This window comes from Chiloscyllium plagiosum, chromosome 1 (assembly GCF_004010195.1).
Source record: "Chiloscyllium plagiosum isolate BGI_BamShark_2017 chromosome 1, ASM401019v2, whole genome shotgun sequence".
Classification (NCBI taxonomy): Eukaryota; Metazoa; Chordata; class Chondrichthyes; order Orectolobiformes; family Hemiscylliidae; genus Chiloscyllium; species Chiloscyllium plagiosum.
In genome coordinates this window covers 13,954,075-13,967,416 of record NC_057710.1, presented here as the reverse complement: position 1 = coordinate 13,967,416, position 13,342 = coordinate 13,954,075, and the positions used below count along the sequence as shown (strand labels likewise).

The 13,342-nt window shown below is 44.6% G+C and overlaps 1 protein-coding gene across 1 annotated transcript in view; it reads right to left on the bottom strand.

The window, feature by feature from the left end:
* The window catches only part of LOC122559654 (UPF0687 protein C20orf27 homolog), a 97,374-nt gene that overhangs the window by 26,256 nt on the left and 57,776 nt on the right, over positions 1-13,342 (bottom strand). The window lies entirely within an intron of this gene.

The following is a 13,342-nucleotide window of genomic DNA, read 5'->3' as shown; positions in this document are numbered from 1 at the left end:
GGCTCGAAACGTCGATTCTCCTGCTCCTTGGATGCTGCCTGACCTGTTGTGCTTTTCCATCATCACACTGTCTATCTAGGGATGGTGATGGTGGTGTCTGGCCATTATCTGTAAGGGGTTACTCTGTGAGTATGACTATGTCAGGCTGTTCCTTGACGAGTCTGTGAGACAGCTCGCCACGTTTTGGCACAAAAAAAAACAGATGGGGGGGTAGATATAGGACTGATGTTAGGGGTATGTTCTTCACTCAGCGAGTTGTTAGTTCATGGAATGCCCTGCCAGTAACAGTGGTGGACTCTCCCTCTTTATGGGCATTTAAGAGGGCATTGGATAGGTATATGGAGGATAGTGGGTTAGTGTAGTTTAGGTGGGCTTGGATCGGCGCAACATCGAGGGCCCAAGGGCCTGTACTGCGCTGTATTCTTCTATGTTCTATGTTCTATATGTTCTATGTTTCACTGGAACGTAGGTAGCTGAGGGGTAACGTTATAGAGATTAATAAAATCCCGAGAGGCATAGATATGACGAATAGTCAAGGTTTTTGCAAGGTTTATGAAGGTTTGTAGCTCAGGTTGAGGTTTAGGGTGTAGATTTGCTCGCTGAGCTGTAGGTTTGATACCCAGATGTTCCATTACCTGGCTAGGTAACATTGTCAGTGGCGACCTCCAAGTGAAGCGAAGCTGTTGTCTCCTGCTTTCTATTTATATGTTTGTCCTGGATGGGGTTCCTGGGGTTTGTGGTGATGTCATTTCCTGTTCGTTTTCTGAGGGGTTGATGAATGGTATCTAGATCTATGTGTTTGTTTATGGCGTTGTGGTTGGAGTGCCAGGCCTCTAGGAATTCTCTGGCATGTCTTTGCTTAGCCTGTCCCAGGATAGATGTGTTGTCCCGGTCGAATTGGTGTTTTTTTTTCATCCGTGTGTAGGGCTACGAGGGAGAGTGGGTCGTGTCTTTTTGTGGCTAGAATGGTGTTTGTCTGTTTCTGTGGCATACGACTCTGTATAAGATTCCACAGTAGACAGGCTCTCAAGTTGACATCCCAACTGCTAGATGACACTACTTTGGGCTGCACTGGAGTGCCAGTCTAGATCTGTGTCCTGTAGCCTCTGGAGTGAGGTTTGATCCCATGACATTTGGACTGAGTGGAATGTGCAGAATGTGCACACAGGGTGGCCTCACCCCATCATATTCACTACAATAATTCTCAATCGTACACTGGATTACACTATTTGCATTTATCGTAAGGAGAATGGAATATAAAAGGAGGCTTTGGTGAGACTGCCTCTGAAATAACGAGTACAGTTTCGGTTTCCTTATTTGAAAAAGAACATAATTACATTAGAAGTTTGCAATTCTTCTAATTCACTTGACTTATTCCTGGGATGAGGGGATTTCCTCTGAAGAAAGGTTGGGCTACAGCTGTTCAGAAAACTGAAAGGCAACCTTATTAAAATATAAGATCATGAGGGGATTTGACAGAATGGATACTGGGAGAATGCCTCACTTTCGGGGCGGATTAGAAATAAGGAATATAGAGTGTAAAAATAACACGTCTCTCTTTTAAACTGGAAATGAGGAGGTAAGTCATAGCTCGATTCTTCACAGAATTGTTACGGTGCATAAGAAGGTCAATCAGCCCATTATACCTGACCTGGGTCTATTAGCTTGAGCCAATCTCCTGCCTGTTCTCTACATCCCTGCATGCCGTTACTATTCAAAAATCCTACCATTTGAACCTGCCTCCACCACATTTCCAGGCAGTACATTCCAGACCCTAACTACGGGCTTTATTTGTACACCATTTTAAAACTGCCCCTCTGGTTCTTATTTATTTTTACAAGAGGAACGAACTTCGCCCTACATATCTACCTGACAAGCCCATACATGATTGTGAAAATCTCTATCAAATCTCAATTCAGCCTTCATCTCTCCAAGGAGATCAACTCCAACTTCTTCAATCTATCCCCATATCTGACGTTTTACATTCCAGGAGCAATTCTTGTAAACCATTTCTGGACTCTCTCTCCAATGTGTTCACATCTTCCTTATAATGCGGCGTCCACAAATCTACACTTTATTCCTGCTTAGGTCTAATAAGTGCCTTCAGCAAGTTAAAAATCACCTCCTTGCTCTTATACTCTCTCTCTACTTCCCTCAAAATAGTGCATGAGAAAGGATTTGGGAACAGGATTAAGGAGAATCCTAAAGATATTTTATACATACATTAAAGGGAAGAGGTTAACCAGGGAAAGTGTAGGACTGATTAGGGACCAAATCGACAATCTTGTCTGTGTGGCCGCAGGATATTGGAAGGGTTTGAATAGATACTTCCCTTCAGTCTGGAAAAGGAGAATGTAGACACGCTCAGGAATTCAGGAAAAGGGACTGTGAGGAATTCAGGAAAAGGGACTGCGCTGTTTGACATAGAAAATGAAGGCTCTGTTGGGCTTTAAAAACAAACAAGTCCCCTATCCTGGATGAGTTGCACCCTAGGTTGCCGGGGGAGGTGAGGGAGGAAATTGCAGGGACTCTGACCCTAATGTTTAATTCCTCTCTGGGCACAGGGGACATTCCAGAGGACTTGAGGATGGCTACTGTGGTTCCACGTTTCAAGAAGGGTGTTAGAGAAGAACCAGGAAATTACAGACCGGCGAGTCCCATGTCAGTGGTCGGGAAACTGTTGCAGAAAATTCTGAAGAAGCAAATTAATATTCACTTGGAAAAGCATGGTTAATTAGGGATAGTTAGCATGGCTTTGTCAGAGGGAGGTCATGCCTAACAAATTAGTTCAAATTTTTTGAAATTGTGTGGATGAGGGAAGTTCACTTAACACAGTCTTAAAGGATTTCAACAAAGCTTTTTGCAAGGTTCCACATGAGAGGCCGATTAAGAAGTTTAAAGCACATAGAATTGAGGGAAACTTAACGAGAAGGATCAGAAAAGTGTTAGAAGGCTATTCAAGTGACTGGAGGCTGGTGTCCAGCGATGTACCACAAGGATCAGTACTAGGACACTCATTACTTGTTATATACATAAATGAAAATGTGGGGGAGAATGTTAAGCAATTTTGCAGGTGACACCAAGATTGGTAGAGTGGTTAATAGTGAAGAAGATGGTTGTAGGTTGCAGAAAGATATATTTGGGTTGGTCAGATGGGAATACTGATGGCAGATGGTATTTTACCCTGAAAAGTGCAAGGTGGTGCACTTTGGAAGAAACAATAAGATGAGGGAGTAGTTAATAAATGGACATTGGGTAGCTCAGAGTAACAGAGGGGTTGCAGAGTAATTATTCACAGTTCCCTGAGGTTGGCAAAGGATGGTCAGGAAGGCATGTGGGACACTTGTTTTCATCAGTCATGGCATAGAGTATAAGAGAAAGAGGTTCATGTTGGAGTTGTACTAGCTGGAGCACTGCACGCAATTCTGGTGACAGGGAGGATGCAATAGTATCAGAGGGGGTCTGGAGAAGGTTCATCATGATGCTGCCAGGGATGGAGAAATTGAGCTATATGGTGCTACTAGATAGGCTTGGAATTTTTTCTTTAGAGCAGAGAAGGCTGAGGAGGAGGGGGGGACATGATTGAGGAGTATAAGATTATAAGGGGCATGGGATAGGGTGAATACCTTGGTTGAGAGGTCAATCACAAGGAAGAGATAGTTTTCGAGGGCAGGAGATTCAGAGGGGATTTGGGAAAAGTCGTTTTCATTCAGAGGATGGTGGGAATGTGAAATGCACTGCCTGGGAAGGTAGTGGATGCTAGAAACCTAACAACTTTTAAAAAAAATTTGGATGAGGAAATGAAATATCATAACATTCAGGGAGATGGGACAAGTTCAGGCAATTGGGATTAGCATGCCTTTGGTGGTAGTTATTATTGTTATAGACTTGATGGGCTAAAGGGCTTTTAAAGTGCTCTATGTCTCTAGTGGTCCTGCCACCTTCAATGATCTATACACAAAAACATCCAGATCCCTCTGCTGCTGCTTCTGGAATGCTGGATACTTCTCAACAACTGTACCACCTAATTCTAGAGTCGTGAGATGTACCATTTTCTCCTTTCGGATTTCCCGAGTTTTGAACTCAACACAAGTCAAGAAATGAACCCAGAACTACCGCAGTGCTACTCAGTTCAGAAGCAGGTCAGAGGTCACAACGAACAATGAGAGCATTGGGCTCACATTGGATTCTGTCCTGGACTCTCATGCGGAGGCATACAATCCTCCTCAGCTGCATGGAAAAGATTCCACATCATTAGGTTAAAGGATAGCAAAGGAGCTCTCCACTGTGCCCTGGTCAACATTTAGCCTTCAACCAACATCACAAAAAAGATCTGGTTATTGTTGCCTTACAGAAACTTGCAATTGCCCTTGTGCCAACACTGGCTGGCATCAAAGGTAATAAATTCTGGCTCCCAGTCTCTATGCACTGACCCTGAATGAGTGTTATACAGATGAACATTAGGTAGCAGCAGCAGAGGGACCTGGACGTTTTTGTGTATAGATCATTGAAGGCTGTGACAGGGGCAATATAAATGTAAGCCTTTCCTTCCATGGTAAGACATTGTCCTACTTGATGGCTTAAATTCTACATATAATAAAGCCTCAAATTAGCATATTGCACAGGAAAGGCATCTCCAGCAGTGCAGCATTCCCTTAGCTCTGAGGTGGGGAGAGGCTTCGGCCTGGATATTGCGCTCTCAACTCACTTCCCACTTGGCGCAAGAGTGCTGTCTGGTGGAGCACAGCTGGACTACAACAGGACATCATCCTTCACCATTAAACCACCCGGAACCATGCCTCAGTCCAGCCTTGCGTTGTGGTGGTGCCATTTGAAAGTCGGATTAACCTTGTAAGCTAACTGCCCGTATTGAAGTGGTTGGAAAGAAACAATGTTCCTTGCTATCGATGTACACAAACAGTATTCAGAAAGGGCTTTCAAGGCTGAGCATTGATGGTGTGCACATGTTTGAAATGCTGCCAACACCTTCCGAATGCCCAAGGCTGAGAAAATAATCCTTCATGTCTTTTTTCACTTTAATCACCACTTTGGTTTGATCGAGTTATTTTCCGACATCTCTGAGTCTCATTTAAACTAGTTCCTACATAATTTAAACACGCTCCTTTTACTGACAAGGACTATGAAGATCAGTCAGATATAAAGGCTTCACTTCTTCTGTCTAAACCTTGACTCCCTCGCCGATCAAAAATCGATCTGATTCTGTTTTGAATAAACTCAATGATTCAATGTATTTGGGGAAGAGAGTTCTACGGGTCAATGAGCCTCTAAAAGAAAATAATCAGCCTCATTCCCGGCATAAGAGGAGGCCAGTTATTCCGAAACTGTGTTCCAGTCTGCCCCACAAACCATTCGTCCTGGTTAAAACATGGCCCTGACTAATCCGTGAATGTGATACAGGGTGTGGGCATTATTAACAGGAACTATTAGAGAGCAACACACTGCCAGTTTCAAACTTTTCCCAGTAATTCCAGCAGGTCAACATGAAACTCCAGTTTCTGGCGATTATTAGAAGTGGGTTCAAGCACATCCTGAAACAATTCAAATCAGACAAACTAAAAGTGGCTACAGTGCAATCTCTCTGTCATGGCAGAAACTTTGAAAGTGCTAGAAAATCATAAGCTGATGGCCCTGGCAGAATTCAAACTGAGCGTCAGGCAGCAGGTTATTAATGACACCACCAATCAATTTTGCTGATGACTAAGACCAGACTGAAGGGGTGGTCATTGGACAATTTGGATTTCATAGAATCCCAACAGTGTGGAAGCAGGCCATTCAGCCCATTGAGTCCACACCGACCCTCCGACGAGCATCCCACCCAGACCCAGCCCTCTACCCTATCCCTCTAAAACTGCATTTCCCACGGTTATCCACCCAATCTACACTGCTTTGTGGGAGGAAACCGGAGCACCCAGAGGAAACCCACACCGACACGGGGAGAATGTGCAAACTCCACAGTCAACTGACTGTGAGATTGAACCCGGGTCCCTGGCGCTAAGGGGAAGCTGTACTAACCGCTAAGCCTAGATTAGAGTAGTGCTGGAAAAGCACAGCCGGTCAGGCAACATTCAAGGAGCAGGAAAACCGACGTTTCGGGCAAAAGTGTGAAGGGCTTTTGCCCGAAATATCAATTTTCCTGCTCTTCGGATGCTGCCTGACCGGCTGTGCTTTTCCAGCACCACTCTAATCTAGACTCTGATCTCCAGTATCTGCAGTCCTCACTTTTGCCTAGATGGTTTTAACCTCACTGTGAATCCTCTTGCCTGCCTTGAAGCAGCTCTCCTCCTCTCTCCACAAGAATCTCAGTGAGTCTCTCTCTCACTGCAACTCCCAGGTCATCTCCTCTGCCCTGAAGCTCTTCAACCATGTCCTGAAACAGAGTCGCTACTACAGCCACATCTACTTCCTCAGTGCCTTCCTCTGTAACCAACTGATCCCACATGGACTCCGGACTACATTCAAACCAGCACAGTTTGGACCCGAACAGGACAACCAGTACAGACTACAGATTCAAAACCACCAGCAACGGTTCTCCTTCAGGATCCTCCACTCCACACTCGCAGCCTTGCGCTGGCACCTAACCTCTCTACAATGCCTGAAACATTGATTTTCCTGCTCCTCGGATGCTGCCTGACCGGCTGTGCTTTTCCAACACCACTCTAATCTAGGCTCTGATCTCCAGCATCTGCAGTCCCCACTTTTGCCTAACCGCTAAGCCACCTGTTTTGTGTAGACAAGACACTTGTCCCCATATGGGGTAGATCACAGTGTTGTAGCTGCAATGGAACAGCTTGTCTAGTGTCACAGCTCATTCTACAGCATCAATCTTCAACACTGAAGCCTTCGCTTGCTGGAACGTTGTCAAGGACCACAGACTTTGCAATATCCAACACTTCAACTATTTCTTGACATGATGTTGAGTGAATCAAACTGGCTGAGGTCTGGACTTTGCGATGCTGGGGAGCTTGAGAAGAGGCTGAGATGGGTCATGTATTAGGCATGCACTTCTGCCTGAAACTTGTAAATGCTTCAGCCTTATCTTTTGCAATGACGTTCTGGCTATTCCATTATCGAGGCTGAGGGTATTTCATAAAATCATAGAATCCCTACAATGTGGAAACAGGCCATTTGGCTCAAAAAGTCATGTAAAGAAATAGTTGAAGTGTTGGATATTGCAAAGACTGTGGGCCTTGACAATGTTCCAGCAAGCGAAGGCTTCAGTGCTGAAGATTAATGCTGTAGAATGAGCTGTGACCCTCTGAAGAGTAACCCACCCAGGCCTATTCCCCTACCTGATTATTCTATATTTACCCCTGACTAATGCGCCTAACCCACACATTCCTAAACTCTATGGGCAATTTTAGCATGGCCAAGTCACCTAACCTGTACATCTTTGGATTGTGGGAGGAAACAGAGGCTCAGTGGTTAGCACTGCTGTCTCACAGCACCAGGGATCTGGGTTCGATTCCAGCCGCGGGCGACTGTCTATGTGGAGTTTGCATATTCTTCCTTTGTCTGTCTGGGCTTCCTCCGGATGCTCCAGTTTCCTCCCATAGTCCAAAGGTGTGTAGGTTAGGTGAATCAGTCATGCTAAATTGCCCATAGTGTTCAGCGATGTATATGTGAGAGGTATTAGTCAGGGTAAATGTAGAGTAATAGGGAAATGAGTCTGGATCGGTTGCTCTTTGTAAGATCAGTCTGGACTTGTTGAACCGAATGGCCGGTTTCTACACTGTAGGGATTCTATGAAACTGGAGCAGCCAGAGGAAACCTGAGCAGACATGGGGAGAATGTGCAAACTCTACAACAGACAGTCACCCAAGGCTGGAATTGAACCTGAGTCCCTGGTGCTGTGAGGCAACAATGCTAACCACTGAGCCCACCCCTCCAGTTGGTTAACTGTCCAACATCATTTGTGACTGGGTGAGGCTGGGACACAGAGCTTAAAGTTGTAGGATCATTCAGCCTTATCTATCACTTACTGCTTCTTCAAGTACTCCTCAGTTGTAGCTTCACCAGGTTGACACTTCACTTTTAGTTATGTCTGGTGCTAGCCTTGGCATGCTCCCCCACACATAATGGGTTGGAAAGTATGCTGATGGGCATGTATGTAGTCTCTTTCATGATGCTCCAGCATCTCAAAGCACTCTGTAGCCAATGAAATGCTTCTGAATTGTATTCACTGGTGTAATGCAGGAAATATAACAGGCTGTTTGAGCAAAGCAAACTATCAGACAAAAAGAGGAGGGGCACTATGGGAATGATGTGTTTTTCTGATAGTGGTCAAGGGAACAACAGAGACCATGCTCATTGGGATCACTTTCTTGCTCTATTTCCAGAAAAAAAAGGTGCCACAGGATCTTTTACATCCATCTGAAGAAGGCATTGCACCCAACAATAGAGCGAGTCCTCAGAATTGCAACGGACTGTTGGTGTAGATTTTCATTCTCATATCCTCAAATGGAACATGAACCCACAAACATCTGACTTAGAGGCAGGCAGGTTGGCCACTCAACCATGGCCGATAACAGGGGCTAAGGGTGACTAGATGTCGGTAGTGCTTGGCAATGGAATGGCACTGGGCAGGAGAAAGGGAGAATGGGTTTATGAATCAGGGTTTGACCATATTGCAAACTGTAAGATTGGCTTTGAAGAGTAAATGGCAGGAAGAGGAGAGTGCAAGCCAGATTCAGAGAGGGCCAGTGATGAGTTGAGGACAGGGGATGAAGAGGTATTGAATGAAGCACCTGAAAAGGTGGCCTTGTTTCTGGAAACAAACTAACCCTTAAACATGAGCATATCCAAAACACTGCAGCCACTATCCTAGCTTGCACTAAGTCCTATTCATCCTGTACCAATGTGTTCGCTGATCTACATTAGCTTGCTGTTAAACAATACCTCAATTTAAAAACCTCATCCTGGTTTTTAAACCCTTCATGGCTTTGTCTCTTCTTCAGTAACTTCCTCCAGCCCTGCAATCCTCTGAGGTATCTGTGCCACTGTAATTGGAACCTCATGAGCATCGCTGACTTTCATTATTTCATGAATGGCAGTCAGATCTCATCATCCAACAGCTCTGAGACTTCCTCCATCTCTCTTTCTCTCTCTCTCTCTCTGCGCGCCCTCTAAGCACTCCTTCAATCCCCTTCCGGTGGTTAAGCCTTGGTCAATGGTTTCAATATCTCCTCGAAATATGAACACGCAAATGAAGGAACAAGGTTAGGAGCCACCTGGCCCTTCAATCCAGCTCCCACCATTTAATACCCAACTCTCCATTCCGACATAGCCCCAATAATCCTTCATCCCCATGGCAATCTGCCTTAAGAATTTTTAAAGATTCTTTGAGGAAGGGACCCTCAAAAAAAAACATGTTTCCACATCTCCATCTGAAATGGGCTCTGAGCCCTATTCCTAGATCTCCCACATGAGGAAGCATCCTTCCAACATCCACCTTGGTCGAGTCCCCTCAGGATCTTAAATGTTTTAATTTAACAACCTTTGATTATTCTACACTCCAGGGGAAACAGGGTAAGCATGTCTGGCCTTTCCTCATTCTCGGTATTAGTCTAGTAAACATTCTCTGAACCGCTTCCCAACAGATTAACGTCTTTCCATGAGTACAGTCACCAGTACTGTACGCAATACTGCAGATGTGGTCACACAATGCCCTGTCTAATTGAAGCATAACTTCCCTGCTGTTGCATTTCCCTCACAATAAAACACAACATTCTATGAGTTACTGCTGAAGTGGCTCTTTGCCAAATTTTTGTTTTATAATACTCGTGTTTGGCACCTTGAGGTGTTTCACTGCATTGAGGATTCTCTATAGAAGTCATTATCTTTTTTCTTTACTCTTGCGCTTAGAGAAAGTCATTATGTAACAATAGACGACAGTGGTTAATACCTTGTGACTCAGAGAGACATGCACTTCGCCCACAGTTTGCTCAATGTGCCTCTGACGATCATCTGTCAATATCTCGGTTATAAGTTGACAATGTGCTTAGTGCTGCACACAGCAGGATGAACAATGCTGCAGTGACATGGTGCACACTGCTGACTTGATAAGAGAGATGCAGTGATGAATTAAAATCTCACAGCCACCGATGAGTGCAGCTGCCCTTGGCATGTAGCAGCAGTCCTGGAAACCATTTGGGGTTATGTAGCAACAGTGTACAGTACATGGCAACAAGCTGGGCTCCAAAGCACCAATACTTTGACAACATGAACAAGTTTGGACCTAGAACAAAGACACTCTCTGTCTGTCTGTCTGTCTCTCTCTCTCTCTCTCTCTCTATATATATATATATCTTCTTATCTCAGAATCAGAAAAAGGCTGTTAGTCTCTCGTCAGGATCCCACAGCAGATCCATTTAACCACAGGGAAGGTGTGACCTCAGTGCAGAGGGAGTGCAGAGGAGGTTCACCCAGAATGAAGGATTCAGTGGAAAGGCCGGAGAAGCTAGGCTGTTCTCCTCAGAAGAGTGAAAGTTAGGAAGAGATTTGATCGAGGTCTTCAACAATTGAGGGTTTTTGATTGAGTAAGCAAGGTGTGACAGTCCCAAGTGGCAGAGGGCCAATAACAAGAGGACACAGAGACAAAGTGGTTGACAAAAGGTCATAAAACATAGACCGTTCAGCCCATCAAGTCTGCTTCGCCATTCAATGAGATCATTGCTGATTTGACAATCCTCAGCTCCACTTCCCTGCCTTTTCTCCATAGCCCTTTATCCCTTTACTGATTAATGTCTATCTCAAACTTGATTAAATATAATGATGCAGCCTCAACAGCTCACTGCAGTAAAGAAAGATCCACAGATTCTCTGCCCTTTGAAGGAAGAAATTCTTCCTCATCTCTGTTTGAAATATGCGACCCCTTATTCTCAGATCATGCCCTTTGGTCCAAGACTCTGTCACAAGGGGAAACATCCTTTTCACATCTACCCCGTCAAGCTCCCTAAGAGTTTTGTTGGTTTCAATAAGATTGCCTCTCATTCTTCTATATTACAACGAGTACAAATCCAAAATAATTAAACTCGCTTAAGCCGGTCTCTTCATACCAATTATCAGCCGAGCGAAGCTGCTCTGGACTGCCTCCAAAACCAACATATCTTTCCTTGGATCGGGGGCCCTAAACCGTTCACAGAATCCCAGCTGTGATCTGACTAGTGCCTTGTGTAGCTTTAGCGAACCTCCCTCCTGTTAAACTCCATTCCTTTTCAGATAAAGGCTAACATTCTATTTGCCTTCCCTATTACCCACTGACCGTGGATGATAGGCTTTCTTGAGATTTGTGGACGATGACTCACAAATCTTTCTGTAACTTTCTGCCAGTTAAATATTCAACTCCTCTATTCTCCCTGCCATAGTTCATAACTTCACATTTCGCCACACTGTATTCTGCATGCTAAGTTCTTGTCTACTCACTTAACCTGCCTATATCCCTCTGCATATTCTGTGTTCATCATTTGCCTTCCCACCTATTTTAGTGACATCTGCAAACTTGGCTCAAGTCAGTGCCCTTCCCTCACTCACGGCATTCACATATATTGACCCCCAGCGCTGGTCCCAGTGGTACATCACTCGTTCCCAATTTGTTTTCTTACAGTGAATGTCACGATATGAAATGCAATGCCTGAAAGGGGAGTACAACAACTCAACAGGGACTATCAAAGAGGAATCAGACGGACGCCCTGAAGGAAATGAAATTGCTGAGATAGGGGGACAAAGGGTGTGAATGGGTCAAAGGGGAAAAAGAGCCACCACAGTTCCAACATGGCTTCCTTCCGTTAACCCTCGCACAATGAAAGGTGAACACAGACACTGACTCAAGGTGGCAGAGAAACGTGTCGGCGTATCGGTGAATTCCATATCACAGGAACAAATTTTAAAAAGGCAAATATGAACAGAGAATGGTGCTTACAAGGCTTTGTATTTTTAACGGGAGAAAGTGAGGTCTGCAGATGCTGGAGATCAGAGACGGAAATGTGTTGCTGGAAAAGCGCAGCAGGTCAGGCAGCATCTAGGGAACAGGAGAATCGACGTTTCGGGCATTAGCCTGAAAGAAGGGCTAATGCCCGAAACGTCGATTCTCCTGTTCCCTAGATGCTGCCTGACCTGCTGCGCTTTTCCAGCAACACATTTCCATCTTTGTATTTTTAACACTTTACAGACCCCACGAATGTTAGATTTTTTATCCTGATTCATCTTTTACTGATGATTCACGGAATAAGAACAGAATAAAATCCCTACAGTGTGGACACAGGCCATTCGGCCCAACAAGTTCCCACTGAGCCATGAGTCCAGAACCAGTGGTAGCAGTTTAAGGATACAGGGTAGTTCTTTTAAGACTGTGATGAGGAGAGATTTCTGCACCTACAGAGTGGTGGGCCTGTGGAATTCTCTCCCACAGACAGTGATTGAGACCAAAACATTGAATGTTTTCAACGAGGAGCTAGATTTGGCCAAATTAAGCACAGAGGTGTGGATGTTGAAGATCTCAAACAAAAATGGAAATTGCCGGAAAAACTCAGCAGGTCATCAGCATCTGTGCTGTCCCACCTTCTGGGCAGACCCTTCTAAAAAAGGGTCACTGGATTTGAAACATTAACTCTACTTTCTCCCCACAGATGTTGCCAGACCTGCTGAGTTTCTCCTGCAATTTCTGATGGAGATGGTTCTTATGGTTAAAAGGATCAAAAGGTACAGGGAGAAAGAAAAAAAAACAGGATATGGAATTGAATGATCAGCCATGATCATACAGAATGGTGACAGCAAGCTAAATGGGCTGAATAGCCTACTCTTGCTCCTATTTTCTAAGTTGAGAGTCATAGAGATGCACAGCATGGAAACAGACCCTTTGATCTAACGTGTCCATGCCAACCAGATATCCTAATTCAATCTAATCCCATTTGCCAGCATTTGACCCATATCCCTCTAAACCCTTCCTACTCAAATACCCATCCAGATGCCTTTTAAATGTTGTAATTCTACCAGCCTTCACTGCCTCTAGCAGCTCATTCGATACATGCACCGCCCTCTGTGTGAAAATGTTGGACCTTAGGTCCCTTGTAAATTTTTCCCATCTCACCTTAAACCTATGCCCTCTAGTTCTGGACTCCCCTACCCCAGGGAAAAGACCTTGTCTATTTACCTGATCCATGCCCCTCTTGATTTCATAAACCTCTAGAAGGTCACCCCTCACGAGTTTCTATGATCAGGGTCAAACACATGGACGAGCTGTACACTATTGCTCTTCTGTTGACTGTCACAAGTTGGCATTATGCATCAATATTTCTCTTGAGGGGATGGTTTACTTGGTTTTAAA